Consider the following 19,887-nt stretch of genomic DNA (forward strand, 5'->3'; position numbering starts at 1 on the left):
CACAAGGAAAAGTTCAGAAGGAACTCAAACACCTGGAAGCTAAAGTCCACCTTGCTTAAGAATGCTTGGAACAACCAGGAGATCAAAGAAGAACTGAAACAATTCATGGAAACCAATGAGAATGAAGTCACTTCGGTCCAAAACCTATGGGATAGAGCAAAGGCGGCCCTAAGGGGGAAATACATAGCCATCCAAGCCTCCCTCAAAAAAATTGAAAAATCCAGAATACACCAGCTGTCTCTACACCTTAAAGAACTGGAGAATCAACAACAAATCAAACCAACTCCACACATAAGAAAGGAAATCATCAAGATTAGAGCTGAGATCAATGCGGTAGAAACCAGAGATACAGTGGAACGTATCAATGAAACTAGAAGCTGGTTTTGAAAGAATCAATAAGATTGATAAACCATTGGTAACACTAATCCAAAAGAAAAGAGAGAAAGCCCAAATTCATAAAATTATGAATGAAAAGGGAGAGATCACAACTAACACCAAGGAAGTAGAAACTATCATCAGAAGTTATTATCAACAGTTATATGCCAATAAGCTTAGCAACCTAGATGAAATGGATGCATTCCTGGAAAAATATAAACTACCAAAATTGAACCAGGGAGAAATCGACAACCTGAATAGACTGATATCTAGTACCGAGATTAAAGCAGTGATCAAAAACCTCGCAAAAAACAAGAGACCAGGACCTGACAGATTCCCTGGGGAATTCTACCAAACTTTCAAAGAAGAAATAATACCTATTCTCCTGAAGCTGTTTCAAAATACTGAAGCAGAAGGAAAACTTCCAGACTCTTTCTATGAAGCTAGCATTACCCTGATCCCCAAACCAGGCAAAGACCCTACCAAAAAGAAGAATTTCAGACCAATATCACTGATGAATATAGATGCTAAGATTTTCAACAAGATCCTAGCCAACAGGATCCAACAGCACATTAAAAGATTATCCACCATGACCAGGTGGGATTCATCCCTGGGCTACAAGGATGGTTCAACATTCACAAATCAATCAATGTGATACAACAAATTAATATGAGAAGAGATAAAAACCATATGGTCCTCTCAATTGATGCAGAAAAAGTATTTGACTAAATCCAGTATCCGTTCCTGATTAAAACACTTCAAAGTATAGGGATAGAGGGAACATTCCTGAACTTCATAAAATCTATGAAAGACCCACAGCAAATATCATCCTCAATGGGAAAAAGCTTGCAGCCTTCCCGTTGAGATCAGGAACAAGGCAAGGATGCCCACTTTCACCAGTCTTGTTCAACATAGTATTAGAAGTCCTAGCAACAGAAATAAGACAACAAAGAGAAAGAAAAGGTATCCAATTTGGCAATGAAGAAGTCAAACCCTCTCTATTCACAGATGACATGATTCTTTATATGGAAAACCCAGAAGACTCCACCCCCAAGCTACTAGAACTCATACAGCAATTCAGCAACGTGGCAGGATACAAAGTCAATGTGCAGAAATCAGTGACTTCCTTATACACTAACAATGAAAATACAGAAAGGGGAATTAGAAAATCGATTCCATTTCCAATAGAACCAAGAACCATAAGATACCTGGGAATAAACCTAACCAATGAGATAAAGGATCTGTACTCAAGGAACTACAGAACACTCATGAAAGAAATTGAAGAAGACACAAAAAGATGGAAGACCATTCCATGCTCTTGGATTGGAAGAATAAATATTGTTAAAATGTCTATACTGCCTAGAGCAATCTATACTTTTAATGCCATTCCGATCAAAATTCCACCAGTATTCTTCAAAGACCTGGAGCAAATAATCCTAAAATTTGTGTGGAATCAGAAGAGACCCTGAATCGCTAAGGAAATGTTGAAAAACAAAAATAAAGGTGGGGGCATCACGTTACCTGATTTCAAGCTTTATTACAAAGCTGTGATCACCAAGACAGCATGGTACTGGCATAAAAACAGACACATTGACCAGTGGAACAGAGTAGAGAGCCCAGATATGGACTCTCAACTTTACGGTCAATTAATCTTCGACAAAACAGGAAAAAATATACAGTGGAAAAAAGACAGTCTCTTCAATAAATGGTGCTGGGAAAACTGGGATGCTATATGTAAAAGAATGAAACTCAACCATTCTCTTAAACCGTACACAAAGATAAACTCAAAATGGATAAAAGACCTCAACGTGAGACAGGAATCCATCAGACTCCTAGAGAAGAACATAGGCAGTAATCTCTTTGATATCAGCCACAGCAACTTCTTTCAAGATATGTCTCCAAAGGCAAAGGAAACAAAAGCGAAGATGAACTTTTGGGACTTCATCAAAACCAAAAGCTTCTGCACAGCAACGGAAACAGTCAAGAACACAAAGAGGCAACCCACGAAATGGGAGAAGATATTTGCAAATGGCAGTACAGACAAAAGGTTGATATCCAGGATCTATAATAAACTCCTCACACTCAACACACACGAAACAGGCAAACATATCAAAAATAGGGCAGAAGATATGAACAGACACTTCTCCATTCAAGACATACAAATGGCTATCAGACACATGAAAAAATGTTCATCATCACTAGCCATCAGGGAGATGCAAATTAAAACCACATTGAGATATCACCTTACACCAGTTAGAATGGCCAAAATTAGCAATATAGGAAACAACATGTGTTGCAGAGAATGTGGAGAAAGGGGAACCCCCTTCCACTGTTGCTGGGAATGCAAGTTGGTGCAGCCTCTTTGGAGAACAGTGTGGAGATTCCTCAATAAATTAAAAATAGTACTTCTTTATCACCCTGCAATTGCACCCCAGAGATACAGATGTAGTGAAAAGAAGGGATATCTGTACCCCAATGTTTATAGCAGCAATGGCCACAGTCGCCAAACTATGGAAAGAACCAAGATGCCCTTCAACAGACGAATGGATAAGGAAGATGTGGTCTATATACACTATGGAGTATTATGTCTCCATCAGAAAGGATGAATACCCACATTTTGTAGCAACATGGACGGGACTGGAAGAGATTATGCTGAGTGAAATAAGTCAAGCAGAGAGAGTCAATTATCATATGGTTTCACTTATTTGTGGAGCATAACAAATATCATGAAGGACAAGGGGTTTTAGAGAGGAGAAGGGAGTTGGGGTAAATTGGAAGGGGAGGTGAATCATGAGAGACTATAAACTCTGAAAAACAAACTGAGGGGTTTGAAGTGGCGGGGGGGTGGGAGGTTGGGGTACCAGGTGGTGGGTATTATAGAGGGCACGGATTGCATGGAGCACTGGATGTGGTGAAAAAATGATGAATACTGTTTTTTTGAAAATAAATAAATCAATTTAATAAAAAAAGAAAAGAAAAGAAAATATCTACCACAATAAGACCACAAATACATGGAAGTTAAACAAAATTTTATTAAACAATGAGGTGGTCAACAAGGAAATCAAAGAAGAAATTAAAGAGCACATTAAAAGAAATGAAAATAAAAATAGAATGGTCCAAAACCTTTGAGAAACAGCAAAAGTGATCCTAAGAGGGGAGTATCTAGCAATATAGGCCTACCTTAAGAAACAAGAAAAATCTCAAATAAACAACCTAACATTACCCTTAAAGGTCTTAGAAAAAGAACAACAAAGCCTACAGCCAATAGAAGAAAGGATATAATAAATATTAGAGTGGAAATGAATGGCATAGATTAAAAAAAAAAACAGAGAAGATCAATGACAATAGTACATAGTTCTTTGAAAAAGTTAATGGTACCTGAGTGGCCCAATCAGTTAATTGCCTGCCTTCATCTCAGATCATGATCTTGGGGTCCTGGGATACAGCCCCACATCAGGCTCCCTGCTCCATCGGTAGTGTGCTTCTCTCTCTCTTCTGCCTCTCCTCCTTGCTCGTGTGCTTCCTTTCTCACTCTCTCTCAAAAAAATAAATAAAATCATTTTAAAAAGTTAATAAAAGGGTTATGTGCACCCAAATATTTATAGCAGCAATGTTCCCAATAGCCAAATTATGGAAAGAACCTAGATGTCTATCAACAGATGAATGAATAAAGAAGATATGGTATATATATGCAATGGAATACTCTGCAGCCTTCAAAATAAATGAAATCTTGTCATTTGCAATGACGTGGAGGGAACTAGAGGGTATTATGCTTAGTGAAATAAGTCAATTAGAGAAAGACAATTATCATATGATCTGCCTGATATGAGGAAGTTGAGAGGCAACGTGGAAAGGAATAGGAAAGGAATAAATGAAACAAGATGGGACCAGGAGGGAGACAAACCATAAGAGACTCTTAATCTCACAAAACAAACTGAGGGTTGCCGGGGGAGAAGGGCGTAGGGGAGGGTGGTTGGGTTATCGACATTGGGGAAGGTATGTGCTATGATGAGTGCTGTGAAGTGTGTAAAGCTGGCGACTCACAGACCTGTACCCCTGGGGCTAATAATACATTTTATGTTAAAAAAAATTTTTTTTAATTTTTAAGTTAATAAAATAGACCAATCTTTAGCCAGACTTATCATGAAGAAAAAAAGAAACAACCCAAATAAATAAGATCACAAAAGAGGGGGGAGAAATAACAACCAAAATCACAGAAATATAAAGAAGTATATGAGAATATTATGAAAAAGTATATGCCAACAAATTGGGCAACATAGAAGAAATGGATAATTCCCTAGAAACATATATAATACCAAAACTGAAACAGGAAAAAATAGACACTTGAACAGACCATTCACTCGTAAATAAATTGAATCAGTAGTCAAAAAACTCCCAACAAACAAAAGTCCAGGATGAGATGGCTTCACAGGCGAATTCTACCAAACATTTAAATAAGAGTTAGTACCTATTCAGCGTAAACTATTTCAAATAATAGAAATGGAAGGAGAACTTCCAAATTGATTCTCTGAGACCAGCATTACCCTAATACCAAAAATAGATAAAAACTACACACACACAAACAAAAAAAGAGAAATGCAGGCCACTATCCCTGATGAACACAATTGCAAAAATTCTTTATAAAATACTAGCAAGCCAAATCCAACAATACATTAAAAGAATCATTCAGCACAATCAAGTGGGATTTGTTCTTGGACTTAAAAGGGTGATTCAATATTCACAAATCAATCAATATGATACACTACATGAATAAAAGAAAGGACAAGAACCATATAATCCTTTCAATAGATGCAGAAAAAGCATTTGACAAAGTACAACACCCATTCATGATTTTTAAAAAACCTCAACAAAGTAGGTTTAGGGGGAACATACCTCAACATAACAAAGAGCTTATATGAAAAACCCACAGTGAACACCATCCTTGATGGGGAAAAAAAAGAGCTTTTCCTCTATGGTCAGGAGCAAGTCAGGGATGTCCACTCTAACCAGGATGTCCAACTCACACCACCACTGTTACATAATATACTACTAAAAGTCTTAGCTACAGCAATCAGACAACAGACACACACACACACACACACACACACACACACACTGCATTTAATTTGGCAAGAAAGAAGTTAAACTTATACTATTTGCAGAGGACATGATACTATATATAGAAAATCCAAAAGATGGTATATATACACAATGGAATAAGTCAATCGGAGAAAGACAACTATCATATGATCTCCCTGATATGAGGAAGTGGAAATGCAACATGGGGAGTTAAGGGGGTAGGAGAGGAATAAATGAAACAAGATGGGATCAGGAAGGAGAAAAACCATTAGAGACTCTTAATTTCATGAAACAAAATGAGGGTTGCTGGGGGGGGAAGGAGAGGGGGGTCGGGTTATGGACATTGGTGAGGGTATGTGTTATGGTGAGTACTGTGAAGTGTGTAAACTTGGCGATTCACAGACCTGTAACCCTGGGGATAAAAATATATGTTTATAAAAAATAAATAATTATTTTAAAAAATCGAAAAGACTCCACCAAGAAATTGCTAGAAACGATACACAAATTAGTAAAAATCCAGGATACAAAATCAACATACAGAAATCTGTTGCATTTCTCTACACCAATAATGAATGAGCAGAAAGAGAAATCATTGAATCAATCCCATTTACAATGGCACCCCAAACAATAAAAGAAAAAAAAAAAAAACTAGGAATAAACCTAACCAAAGAGGTGAAAGACGTATGCTCTGAAAACTATAAAACACTGAGGAAAGAAATTCAAGGTTACACAAAGAAATGGAAAAACATTCCATTGTCATGGATTGGAAGAAAAAACATTGTTAAAATGTCTATACTACACAAAACAATCTACATGTTTAATGAAATACCTATCAAAATACCACAGCATTAAAAATGTTCATCATCACTAGCCATCAGGGAGATTCAAATTAAAACCACATTGAGATATCACCTTACACCAGTTAGAATGGCCAAAATTAGCTATAAAGGAAACAACATGTGTTGGAGAGGATGTGGAGAAAGGGGAACCCTCTTCCACTGTTGGTGGGAATGCAAGTTGGTGCAGCCTCTTTGGAGAACAGTGTGGAGATTCCTCAAGAAATTAAAAATAGAGCTTCCCTATGACCCTGCCATTGCACTACTGGGTATTTACCCCAAAGATACAGATGTAGTGAAAAGAAGGGCTATCTGTACCCCAATGTTATAGCAGCAATGGCCACGGTCGCCAAACTGTGGAAAGAACCAAGATGCCCTTCAACGGATGAATGGATAAGGAAGATGGGGTCCACATACACTATGGAGTATTATGCCTCCATCAGAAAGGATGAATACCCAACTTTTGTAGCAACATGGAAAGGACTGGAAGAGATTATGCTGAGTGAAATAAGTCAAGCAGAGAGAGTCAATTATCATACAGTTTCACTTATTTGTGGAGCATAACAAATAGCATGGAGGACAAGGGGAGTTAGAGAGGAGAAGGGAGTTGAGGGAAATTGGAAGGGGATGTGAACCATGAGAGACTATGGACTCTGAAAAACAATCTGAGGGTTTTGAAGGGGCGGGGAGTGGGAGGTTGGGGGAACTAGGTGGTGGGTATTATAGAGGGCACGGATTGCATGGAGCACTGGGTGTGGTGCAAAAACAATGAATACTGTTATGCTGAAAATAAATTAAAAAAATAAAAATTAAATTAAAAAATACCACAGCATTTTCCACAGAGCTAGAAAAAACAATGCTAAAATTTGTATGGAACTACAAAAGAATCCTAATAGCTAAATCCATCTTGAAAAAAAGAAAAGCAGAACTGGGGGTATCACAATTTCAGACTTTGAGTTATATTACAATTTCTAGTGATCAAAATAGTATTGTACTGGCACAAAAACAGACACATAGATCAAGAGAACAGACTAGAAATCCAAGAAATAAACCCAGGATTATATGGTCAACTAGTCTTTGACAAAGCAGGAAAGAATATCCAGTGGGAAAAAGACAGGCTCTTCAATAAATGGTGTTGGAAAAACTGGCCAGCTACATGCAAAAGAAAGAAACTGGACCACTTTCTTACACCATACACAAAACTAAATTCAAAATTGATTAAAGAACTAAATATGAGACATGAAACCTTAATGATCCTAGAGGAGAACACAGACAGTAATCTCTTTGATATCAGCCATAGCAACTTCTTTCTAGATATGTGTCCTGAGGCAAGGAAAACAAATAATAATAAACTACTATAACTTCATCAAAATAAAACTTTCTGCACAGTGAAAGAAACAATCAATGTAACTAAAGGATAACCCATCAAATGGGAGAAGGTATCTTCAAATGACAAATCAGATAAAGGGCTAGTATCAAAAACATAGAAAGAACCTGTAAAACTTAACACCCCAAAAACAGATAATCTAATTGAAGAATGATAAGAAAACATGAATAGACATTTTTTCCAAACAATTCATGCAGATGACCATAGACACATGAAAAGATCCTCAAGATCACTGATCATCAGGGAAATACAAATCAAAACTACAATGAGATACCACCTCACATCAGTCAGGATGGCTAAAATTAACAACACAAGAAACAACAGATTTTGATGAGGATACAGAGAATGGAGAACACTCTTACACTGTAGGTGAGAATGCAAACTATGCAGCCCCTCTGGAAAACAGCATAGAGTTTTCTCAAAAAGTTAAAAATAAAACTACCCTATGATCCAGCAATTGCACTATTAGGTACTTACGCAAAGAATACAAAACACTAATTTGAAATCATACATGCACCCCAATGTTTATAACTGCATTATCAACAGTAACTAAATTATGGAAAGAGCCCAAATGTCCATTGATTGATTAATGAATGGATATAAAAGAAGTGATACACACACACACACACACACACACACACACACAACAGAATATTACTGAGCCATAAAAAATGATATCTTGTCATTTGTAATGATGTAGGTGGAGCTGGAGATTATGATGCTAAGTGAAATAAGGCAGTCAGAGAAAGACAAAGACCATACGATTTCACTTGTATGTGGAATTTAAGATAAAAAGCAAATGATCATAGATGAAAAAGGGAGAGAGGCAAACCAAGAAACAGACTGAATTATAGAGAACAAACTGATGGTTACCAGATGGCAAATGGGTGGATGGTTTAAATAGGTAATAGAGATTAAGGAGGGCATTTGTTGTGATGAGCATTTGATATCATATGTAAGTGTTGAATCACTGATTGTGCACTTGAAACTGATATTACACTGTATGTTAATAGCTGGAATTTAAAGAAGAACTTTAAAAAGCAGTAAAATGAGATATCATCTCATACTAATTAGGAGGGCCACTATAAAAAAACAGGAAATAATATTTGTTAGTGAGAATATGGAGAAATTGGAATTTTTGTGTACTGTTGTTGAGACTGTGAAATGATTTACTGCTATAAAATAGAGTATGCAGTTTCCTCAAAAAATTAAAAATAAGATTACCATATGACCCTACAGACTCATTTCTTGGTATGTATTAAAGAGGAATTGAAAACAGGATCTCAAGGAAATATTTGCATACTCATGTTCATTGCACCCGATTCACAAGAGGCAGAAGCCGCAGAATGTCCCTCAGTGTGTGAATAAAGAAAATGTGGCAGAAAATTTGGCATGTACATACAATGGAATATTATTCAGCCTTAATAAAGGAAATCTTGTCATGTGCCACAACATGGATGAAACTTAAGGACGTTATACTAAGTGAACTTACCCAGTAACAAATAAACAAATATTGTATGAGTTCAGTTATATGAGATAACTAAAGTAGTCAAACTCATAGAAACAGAAAATAGGAGTAAAACAGTGGTCACCAAGGCCTGGGTGGAGGGGAAAATGGAAAATTTTTCCATGGGTGGAGAGGTTTAGTTTTGCAAGATGAAAAACTTCTATAGCTCTGTTGCACAACAATGTGAATATAGTTGACACTACTAAACTGTATACCTAAAAATGGTTACAATGGTAAATTTTACATGTTTTTAGGGAAAGGTTTTTGAGAGAGAGAAAGCAGGAACAGAGAGGAAGGAGCAGAGGGAGATGGAGAGAGAGAATCTCAAGCAAACTCTGTGCTGCACATGAAGCCCCACACGGGGCTCAATCTCACCACACCAAGATCATGACCTGAGCTGAAATTAAAGAGTCAGATGATCAACAAACTGAGCCACCCAGGCACCTCAATTTTGCATGTTTTTTTTTTTTAAACCACAATTTTTTTTTTTTTTAGGAGAAGCGGGAACAGCTTGAAAAACACTTGTGTGTTGGGATATATGGATTTGGTGAGTCTAGAACTTTACCATATGTAAACAGGCTTGAGCTAGTCTACTGGAGGATAGAAGAATCCATCTCAGCCAACAGTTAACCAGCCACCAGACAGCTCACCAATCACCAGTGAATCCAGCTCCCAATCGTAGATATGCATGAGCCATAGCAAAGACCAGCTGAGCCTAACCTAGATCTTCAAAACCACCCAGATGAAAACAGCTCAAATTGTTGACCTCCATATTTTTGAGCTAAATAAATGGTTATTATTTAGGAGAAAAAATAAAACAGAAAGCACTCCATATCCTTCCATTTAGAAAGAACCAGTCATAAATCTATGTAAGTTGTGTGTATGTGTTTATGCAGATAATAGTATTCTAATGTGTGCTTGCAACCTTTATTTCTTTAATTAATAAATTAATTAATTTCTTTATTTAATAAACCTTAATTTCTTTAACTGTTGTGGGGCATTTAGACCGTGTCTGTGTGTTTCTGTGTATCCATTGAGGAATTTTATCTGCATGTATGTACTCAATCCCTAGAAAAAGAAATGCAGGATTTTCCCTCTAGGTCTTCATGATCCATGATTCCAGCTGCAGTTATCAGTACAATGAAATGAAACTGGCAGGATGGGAGCAGATTGTTCTGCCATTTTTCTAGATCTTTGTGTTGAACATCAAATCTGGGCTGATCACTCCATGCTTGTTTAACCTGCCTGTGAGGTTCACAACAATTTTCCCAGCTCTGTGATCATATGTGATTTCAAATTCACCAGTGTAACCATGCTTCACCATCACATTTAGAAACCAGTTGATGACTTTGGAGCAAGGCCTAATAAGAACATGGTGTTTGCTTCTCTTTTCAGCTTAGTTAGTACTTTTGAGACATCTGTCAGGACATTCATGTGCACCATTATGGTTGTGCAGAAAGATGGCAGAAAGAGCTAGTTTGTTTTCAACATTGCGATATTGAAAATAACACTGAGATGAGCACTTTGTGGGTGTATTTTGTGCACAACCATGATTATTTCCTTAGGCCAAATTCTTAGACACTGAATATATGGATGGAAGTTATGTAAGTTACTCAGATGTACTAAAAGCATTAACTGAATCCTTTTTAAAATATGGGAAGTGGATTTTCTTTTCATATTTGGTCATTTTTTAAAAACAATATAGCATAGTTTAATTGTAAAAATCATTTGATTAACTAACTACCTTAGTTGAGCAGACTGAGAAAAATCTATAGACAATGAAATGAGAGGGGCTCCAGTGGCGCAATCGGTTAGCGCGCGGTACTTATACGACAATGAAATGAGAGACATGTAAATGCAACCCAAATAGACAAAAACTTATTGCTACTGTTTTGATGTCTGCCTGGTCTATACAATATAGAAAGTTTTTAATGCCTATAGTGACATGCAGCACACATTTTTTGCAAAAAACAAACAGTAAGAATTTTACATATTAATAATGCTGTGAGGTATCTGAGGGGTTTGAAGAGATGGGGGGGGTGGGAGGTTGGGGTACCAGGTGGTGGGTATTATAGAGGGCACGGATTGCACAGAACACTGGGTGTGGTGAAAAAATAATGAATCCTGTTTTTTCTGAAAATAAATTAATTAATTAAAAAAAAGAAAAAAAAATAATGCTGTGAGGTCCTCTAAGTTGTTTGTGCATAAATGCCCTCAAAACATTTGGTCTTATCCACAAACTTGAAAAAGTAATATTAAGATCCATTTATTGTCCATCTTCATCTATTTTAAATGCCAGCTAATATATGAATGGTTCACATAGAAGGCTATTCAACTGAAGACTATCATTAAAATGGCATGAATCAAAATCCTTTTTAAGTAAGGCTAACTAAATATTTCAGACCTCAGGCAAAAAACTAATGAGTAAATAGATGTTTAATCCTTCATACTCCCTGTCCTTTTCAATTAGTGAGTAAATTGTCCTTTTCAACTAATGAGTAAATAGATATTTAATTTGTCTTATTCCTTACAACGCAAGCATGACCTGGCTTTTATGTAAGTCCATAGATGCAGAAAAATATTTCCTTAAACAGACTAGAACATTTAGTTTATGCCCCCAAATGATCTGTATAGTCTAGTATATCTGGATAATGTTCAATAACTGGTGAATTTCTGGGTGGCTCACATTTTGGGAGCATTCCTATAAGCATGAAAGGTTTAATTGCTATCAAAATGTATTTAATGGAGTTCTGACAGTTTTTGGCAATTATCTGCATGTATTTCTTTGAGAATTAGCAGAACTCTAATGAGCATGTAGACAACCAATGACTAGTCCTCTAGGTTCATCTCTTGGCCTCAAATTTTACAAGGGGCTGCTTAGGAAGTAGCTGTTTTATACAGTTAGAGAACTATGGAAGTAGCTATTTTGTAAAGTTAGATATCTGTGGCAGTAAACAGCACCATCTTTACATACAAAGCTTCCCTTTCTAATTCATGGAATGTATATGTGTGTTGGGAAAGAGTCCCTATATGCAACTAGGAGAGAATCTCCAGTGTTATAATAGTTGAGATAAACAGTCCCACTGAACCCTGAGAAAACTGTCTACACTGGTGCTCCATGAACTTCATGCATAAAGAAAATGGTAAGAATTCAACTTACAAAGTTCTAACAGTGGATGTAAGTCAGTGTGAAATTGAACATTTAGAATAAATTTTAAAAGATGCTGTCATTTGTATTTTGGTAATTCTCAAAATTATTTTATCTTTAGGTAGTGGCCATTGGGATCCAGGACCTGCTCCCCACCACCACCTCCCACCTTGAAATGCAAACAAAGGCTTGTTAATGTACTGCTATGAAGAGTGGTTTCATTACTGGAAAAATAAAAGCATTTCTTTTCTCTTTCATTTATAGAGCATTGCATGATTTCTGCATACAGCACTGATAAAAGAAATTATTTAAATGCCCATTTAGTATGGCAATCACACACACACACACACACACACACACACACCCTCTTACAGGCAATAGGTTCAATAAACATGATATCCTCCCACTTTAGAAAAAAATTTAAGAGATGTTTATGGTTTTAGCTTTTATATCTTAAATATGGTATTTGGCAAGTCACAAAAACCTCTCTTGATAGTTCTCTCCTCTCTCCCTCTTTCTCCCCCCTCCAAACCACTGCCTTTTAGAAAGAAGAGAAACTTAAAAAGCATAGAAGTATAGAAATTTCTCTGGTATATAACCTAGAAATGGTAGAATTGGGATATTCTAAATTTAAGATCCTTGATTGACTTCTATTTCCCCACTCCAAAAATATAGGTTAGGTGTTTTCTTGTTAACCAAAGAATCTCTTTTATCTTTGAACTTTTCACTTGAGGAATATAGGCCTAGGTATCCCTGAATTATCTTATTTGTAGATACAGAAAATAGAGTGAGATAGTGGGCAGCAAATATTTCAAGCACATAATAGAAAATGAGAGTAAGGTAGGATAGTAAGTAACACAGATGAAAATAGTTTGTATTCTTCCCTAAAATTATTAGAGGTAATAAATCGCCTTAGCTGGAAACTATATTTTCAGTTTGTAAATCTTTATATGACAAAAGACTTCCTTATATCTTGCAATGAACTTAGAGAACAAATATTAAGATATAGTTTTTATTTTTGTGCAAAATTATAATACCAGAGTAATTGCATGAACCTATACATGAACGTATGGCCACAAGTTATTACTTGATGGTCATTTTCCCCAAATAAATGATAGGGACAGGTACATAGAAATGCAGAATGACTAATGTTCATTAAACACATCTTGTCAAGTGGTTAAAAGATTTCCATCAAGGGACCAATTTTTGCTGAAAATATTTATTTATTTATTTTCATTTATTTATTTTCAGAATAACAGTATCATTATTTTTTCACCACACCCAGTGCTCCATGCAATCCGTGCCCTCTATAATACCCACCACCTGGTACCTCGACCTCCCACATCCCCGCCACTTCAAACCCCTCAGATTGTTTTTCAGAGTCCATAGTCTCTCATGATTCACCTCCCCTTCCAATTTACCCCAACCCCCTTCTCTCTAACTACCCATGTCCTCCATGCTTTTTGTTATGTTCCAAAAATAAGTGAAACCGTATGATAATTAACTCTCTCTGCTTGACTTATTTCACTCAGCATAAACTCTTCCAGTCCCGTCCATGTTGCTACAAAAGTTGGGTATTTGTCCTTTCTGATGGAGGCATAATACTCCATAGTGTCACATTTTCCTTATCCATTCATCCGTTGAAGGGCATCTTGGTTCTTTCCACAGTTGGCGACCATGGCCATTGCTGCTATAAACATTGGGGTACAGATATCCCTTCTTTTCACTACATCTGTATCCTTGGGGTAAATACCCAGTAGTGCAATGGCAGGGTCATAGGGAAGTTGTATTTTTAATTTCTTGAGGAATCTCCACACTGTTCTCCAAAAAGGCTGCACCAACTTGCATTCCCACCAACAGTGGAAGAGGGTTCCCCTTTCTCCACATCCTCTCCAACACATGTTGTTTCCTGTCTTGCTAATTTTGGCCATTCTAAATGGTGTAAGGTGATATCTCAATGTGGTTTTAATTTGCATCTCCCTGATGGCTAGTGATGATGAAAATTTTTTCATGTGTCTGATAGCCATTTGTATGTCTTCATTGGAGAAGTGTCTGTTCATATCTTCTGCCCACTTTTTGATGTTTGCCTGTTTCATGTGTGTTGAGTTTGAGGAGTTCATTATAGATCCTGGATATCAACCTTTTTGTCTGTACTGTCATTTGCAAATATCTTCTCCCATTCCATGAGTTGCCTCTTTGTTTTCTTGACTGTTTCCTTTGCTGTGCAGAAGCTTTTGGTTTTGATGAAGTCCCAAAAGTTCATCTTCGCTTTTGTTTCCTTTGCCTTTGGAGACATATCTTGAAAGAAGTTGCTGTGGCTGATATGGAAGAGATTACTGCCTATGTTCTCCTCTAGGAGTCTGATGGATTCCTGTCTCACATTGAGGTCTTTTATCCATTTTGAGTTTATCTTTGTGTACGGTGTAAGAGAACGGTTGAGTTTCATTCTTCTACATATAGCTTCCCAGTTTTCCCAGCACCATTTATTGAAGAGACTGTCTTTTTTCCACTGTATATTTTTTCCTGTTTTGTCGAAGATTAATTGACCATAGAGTTGAGGGTCCATATCTGGGCTCTCTACTCTGTTCCACTGGTCTATGTGTCTGTTTTTATGCCAATACCATGCTGTCTTGGTAATCACAGCTTTGTAGTAAAGCTTGAAATCAGGTAATGTGATGCCCCCCATTTTTTTTTCAACATTTTCTTAGCGATTCGGGGTCTCTTTTGATTCCATACAAATTTTAGGATTATTTGCTCTAGGTCTTTGAAGAATACCGGTGGAGTTTTGATCAGAATGGCATTAAAAGTATAGATTGCTCTAGGCAATATAGACATTTTAACAATGTTTATTTTTCTGATCCAAGAGCATGGAATGGTCTTCCATCTTTTTGTGTCTTCTTCAATTTCTTTCATGAGTGTTCTGTAGTTCCTTGAGTACAGATCCTTTACCTCTTTGGTTAGGTTTATTCCCAGGTACCTTATGGTTCTTGGTGCTATAGTAAATGGAATCGATTCTCTAATTTCCTTTTCTGTATTTTCATTGTTAGTGTATAAGAAAGCCACTGATTTCTGTACATTGATTTGTATCCTGCCACATTGCTCAGTTGCTGTATGAGTTCTAGTAGTTTGGGGGTGGAGTCTTTTGGGTTTTCCATATAAAGAATTGTGTCATCTGCAAAGAGAGAGAGTTTGACTTCTTCATTACCAATTTGGATACCTTTTATTTCCCTTTGTTGTCTGATTTCTATCGCTAGGACTTCTAATACTATGTTAAACAAGAGTAGTGAGAGTGGGCATCCTTGTCGTGTTCTTGATCTCAATGGGAAGGCTGCAAGCTTTTTCCCATTGAGGATGATATTTGCTGTGGGTCTTTTATAGATAGATTTGATGAAGTTCAGGAATGTTCCCTCTATCCCTATACTTTGAAGCGTTTTAATCAGGAACGGATGCTGGATTTTGTCAAATGCTTTTTCGGCATCAATTAAGAGGACCATGTGGCTCTTCTCTCTTCTCATATTAATTTGTTCTATCACATTGATTGATTTGTGAATGTTGAACCATCCTTGTAGCCCAGGGATGAATCCCGCCTGGTCATGGTGGATAATCTTTTTAATGTGCTGTTGGATCCCATTTGCTAGGATCTTGTTGAGAAATCTTAGCATCCACATTCATCAGTGATATTGGTCTGAAATTCTCCTTTTTGATAGGGTCTTTGCCTGGTTTGAGGATCAGGGTAATGCTGGCTTAATAGAAAGAGTCTGGAAGTTTTCATTCTGCTTTAGTTTTTTTTAATAGCTTCAGGAGAATAGGTGTTATTTCTTCTTTGAAAGTTTGGTAGAATTCTCTGGGGAATCCATCAGGTCCTGGGCTCTTGTTTTTGGGAGGTTTTTGATCACTGCTTCAATCTTGTTACTACATATTGGTCTATTCAGGTTGTCAATTTCTTCCTGATTCAATTTTGGGAGTTTATAGTTTTCCAGGAATGCATCCATTTCATCTAGTTTGCTTAGCTTATTGGCATATAACTGTTGATAATAACTTCTGATGATTGTTTCTACTTCCTTGGTGTTAGTTGTGATCTCTCCCTTTTCATTCATAATTTTATGTATTTGAGCTTTCTATCTTTTCTTTTGGATTAGTGTCACCAATGGTTTATCGATCTTATTGATTCTTTCAAAAAACCAGCTTCTAGTTTCTGCAACAGAGCTAATGGCTATCCACAAAGACAATATGTCAGAAAGAGAATTCAGGCTAACAATTATCCAAGCAATAGCTAGGTTGGAGAAAGCCATGGGTGACCAAACGGAATTGATTAGGGCCGAACTGAAAACGACCAGAGATCATGTTTTCAATATTAGGGAAGAACTGAAAGCTACCAGGGATGAGCTTCACAATGCTCTCAATGAGTTCCAATCTAATCTAAATTCTCTCAAAGCTAGATTAACTGAGACAGAAGATAGAATTAGTGATCTGGAGGACAAACAAATAGAGAGAAAGGATCAGGAGGAAGCCTGGAACAAACAACTTAGAAGCCACGAAAACAGAATCAGAGAAATAAATGATGCCATGAAACATTCCAACGTCAGAATTATTGGAATCCCTGAAGGGGAGGAGAAAGAAAGAATTCTAGAAGATATAGTGGAACAAGTTCTTCATGAAAATTTTCCAAATCTCGTGAAAGGAAGCAGCGTTTATGTACTAGAGGCCGAAAGGATTCCCCCCAAGATTACAGATTCTCGAAAGTCCTTGAGACACCTAATAGTAAGAGTGAAGAATTATATTTGTAGGCAGAACCTCTTGAAAGCAGCTAGGACAAAGAAGATCCTTACGTACAGAGGAAAGCCCATCAGAATAACGTCAGACCTGTCACAGAGACCTGGCAAGCCAGAAAGGGCTGGCAAGATATATTCAAGACACTGAATGAGAAGAACATGAAGCCAAGGATACTTTATCCAGCAAGACTGACATTCAAAATGGATGGAGAGATAAAGAGTTTCCAGGACCGGCAAGGCTTAAAAGACTATGCAACCACCAAGCCGATACTGCAGGAAATATTAAGGGGGCTTCTTTAAAGAAGGAAAAAGCCCTAGAATAACATTGAACAGAAATAGAGAAACAAGCTACAGAAAGAAAGACTTCAAAGGTAACACGATGTCAATAAAAACGTATCTATCAATAATCACTCTCAATGTGAATGGCCTAAATGCACCCATAAAGCGGCACAGGGTTGCAGGCTGGACAAAACGACAGGATCCATCCATATGTTGTCTACAAGAGACCCATTTTGAACCTAAAGATACACCCAGAATGAAAGTGAAGGGATGGAGAAGCATCTTTCATGCCAATGGGCCTCAAAAGAAGGCTGGTGTAGCGATTCTCATATCAGACAAATTAGATTTTAAACTAAAGACTGTAGTCAGAGATACAGAAGGACACTACATCATTCTTAAAGGGACTATCCACCAAGATGATCTAACAATTGTAAATATCTATGCCCCCAATATGGGAGCAGCCAATTACATAAGAAAACTGTTAATCAAGATAAAGAGTCATATTGATATGAATGCACTAATCATTGGAGATCTAAACACACCTCTCTCAGAAATAGACAGATCATTGAAGCAGAAAATCAATAAAGAAACAAGAGCATTGAATGACACATTAGACCAGATGGACCTCATAGATATATACAGAACATTCCACCCGAAAACAACAGAATACTCATTCTTCTCCAGTGCACATGGAATTTTCTCCAGAATTGACCACATACTGGGTCACAAATCAGGACTCAACTGATACCAAAAGACTGAAATTATTCCCTGCATATTCTCAGATCACAATGCTTTGAAACTGGAGCTCAATCACAAGGAAAAAATCCGAAGGAACTCAAACACCTGGAAGCTAAAGATCACCTTGCTTAAGAATGCTTGGATCAACCAGATCAAGGAAGAACTGAAACAATTCATGGAAACCAATGAGAATGAAGTCACTTCAGTCCAAAACCTATGGGATAGAGCAAAGGCGGTCCTAAGGGGGAAATACTTAGCCATCCAAGCCTCCCTCAAAAAAATTGAAAAATCCAGAACACAGCACCTTTCTCTACACCTTAAAGAACTGGAAAATCAACAACAAATCAAACAAACTCCACACATAAGAAGGGAAATAATCAATATTAGAGCTGAGATCAATGAGGTAGAAACCAGAGATACAGTAGAACGTATCAATGAAACTAGAAGCTGGTTTTTTGAAAGAATCAATAAGATAGATAAACCATTGGCGACACTAATGAAAATATTTGTTTTAATTTGAGTCTCTTTCATGTATTAAAAATTCAATGGACTGAAAAGGAATATCAGAGCTATCTTGCAAACATCTTTGAAGAGTGCATTTGCTTCACCCAAATTAGTATGTTTACTGTAGAATGCTTTTTAAGCAGATATCTCTGGTTTGCCACATGTCACAAGTACTTAAGATGACTGTGAAACTAGAGAACAGTACATCAGAAAAATAATGCTTCTATTAAATTCCCTGAGCATCCAGTGTGAGCTGCTTCCTCAGTCTAAAGACTACATGGAGGGCTTTAGCTGAGAATTTAGAATAGTCCTCAAACACATCCATGAGTCCCTAGATACCATTCACATTAAAAACAAACAAACAAACATAAAACCTGCCTCTGTATTCCAAAGCTAAAATTAACCCAACTACAGCAAAGGTTGAAAATGACTGGCTTTGATCCATAGCTCAGCAGTTGTTAAATCTTGAATCTAATTGCACCAGCTACCTCATGATATGGAAGATGTATTTGTAATCAAAGGGCATTGAAAGATTATAGAAAATATAAAAAGTGCAAAGCTTCCATTCTTGGAATTTAATCAGAGTCTGAATGTCCATTTATCTAGGATATTGTGAGAGACATGTTTATAATGGATGTATTCTTTGAGGTCCATTCCAGCTTTCTAATTCTGTTTTAAGGGTAGAAATATCTCAAAGGGGACTATGTGGAGCATGCTTTTTTTCCTGATGATTTTAATAGTTTTCTCATAGATACTTATGTGAATTACAAGATGGTCCCTTAGGTAAGGTGACAAGGTGAAATATAGAACTCTATAATAAAAACATAGAAGAAACTATAAATGTCCATTAATTTGTCCATTTTGTCATCCATTTATCCATTTCATACAGATTATTTATAAATATTAGGCACAGTTTACAAAAGAGTAAAAATCTATCCATTTTTATCATCCATTTAATATAATTTATATTCTATTTAATTAAAATAAGTATACTGAGTTCTGGTGTTGGAAGAGTAGATTATATCAACTAAAACACCCTGCCCATTGTACTGACAATTGGCAATGCAGGCCATTGCAAGCAACTGGACCAAACACAAACATGACTCAGCCACAATAGTAGGGTGCACAAAACCCATACAGGAGAAACCCATGGTTCTGGTGAAGAGGGGATATTGTGTTACATGGCACTACAATGCCTCTTCTTCATAAGGCCACTACTTTCAAGATCAGGAAACATATCTGCCTTTCCTAATAACTAGAAA

This window comes from Mustela putorius, unplaced genomic scaffold (assembly GCF_011764305.1).
Source record: "Mustela putorius furo isolate JIRA1106 unplaced genomic scaffold, ASM1176430v1.1 tig00003846_pilon_pilon_pilon, whole genome shotgun sequence".
NCBI classification, from domain to species: Eukaryota; Metazoa; Chordata; class Mammalia; order Carnivora; family Mustelidae; genus Mustela; species Mustela putorius.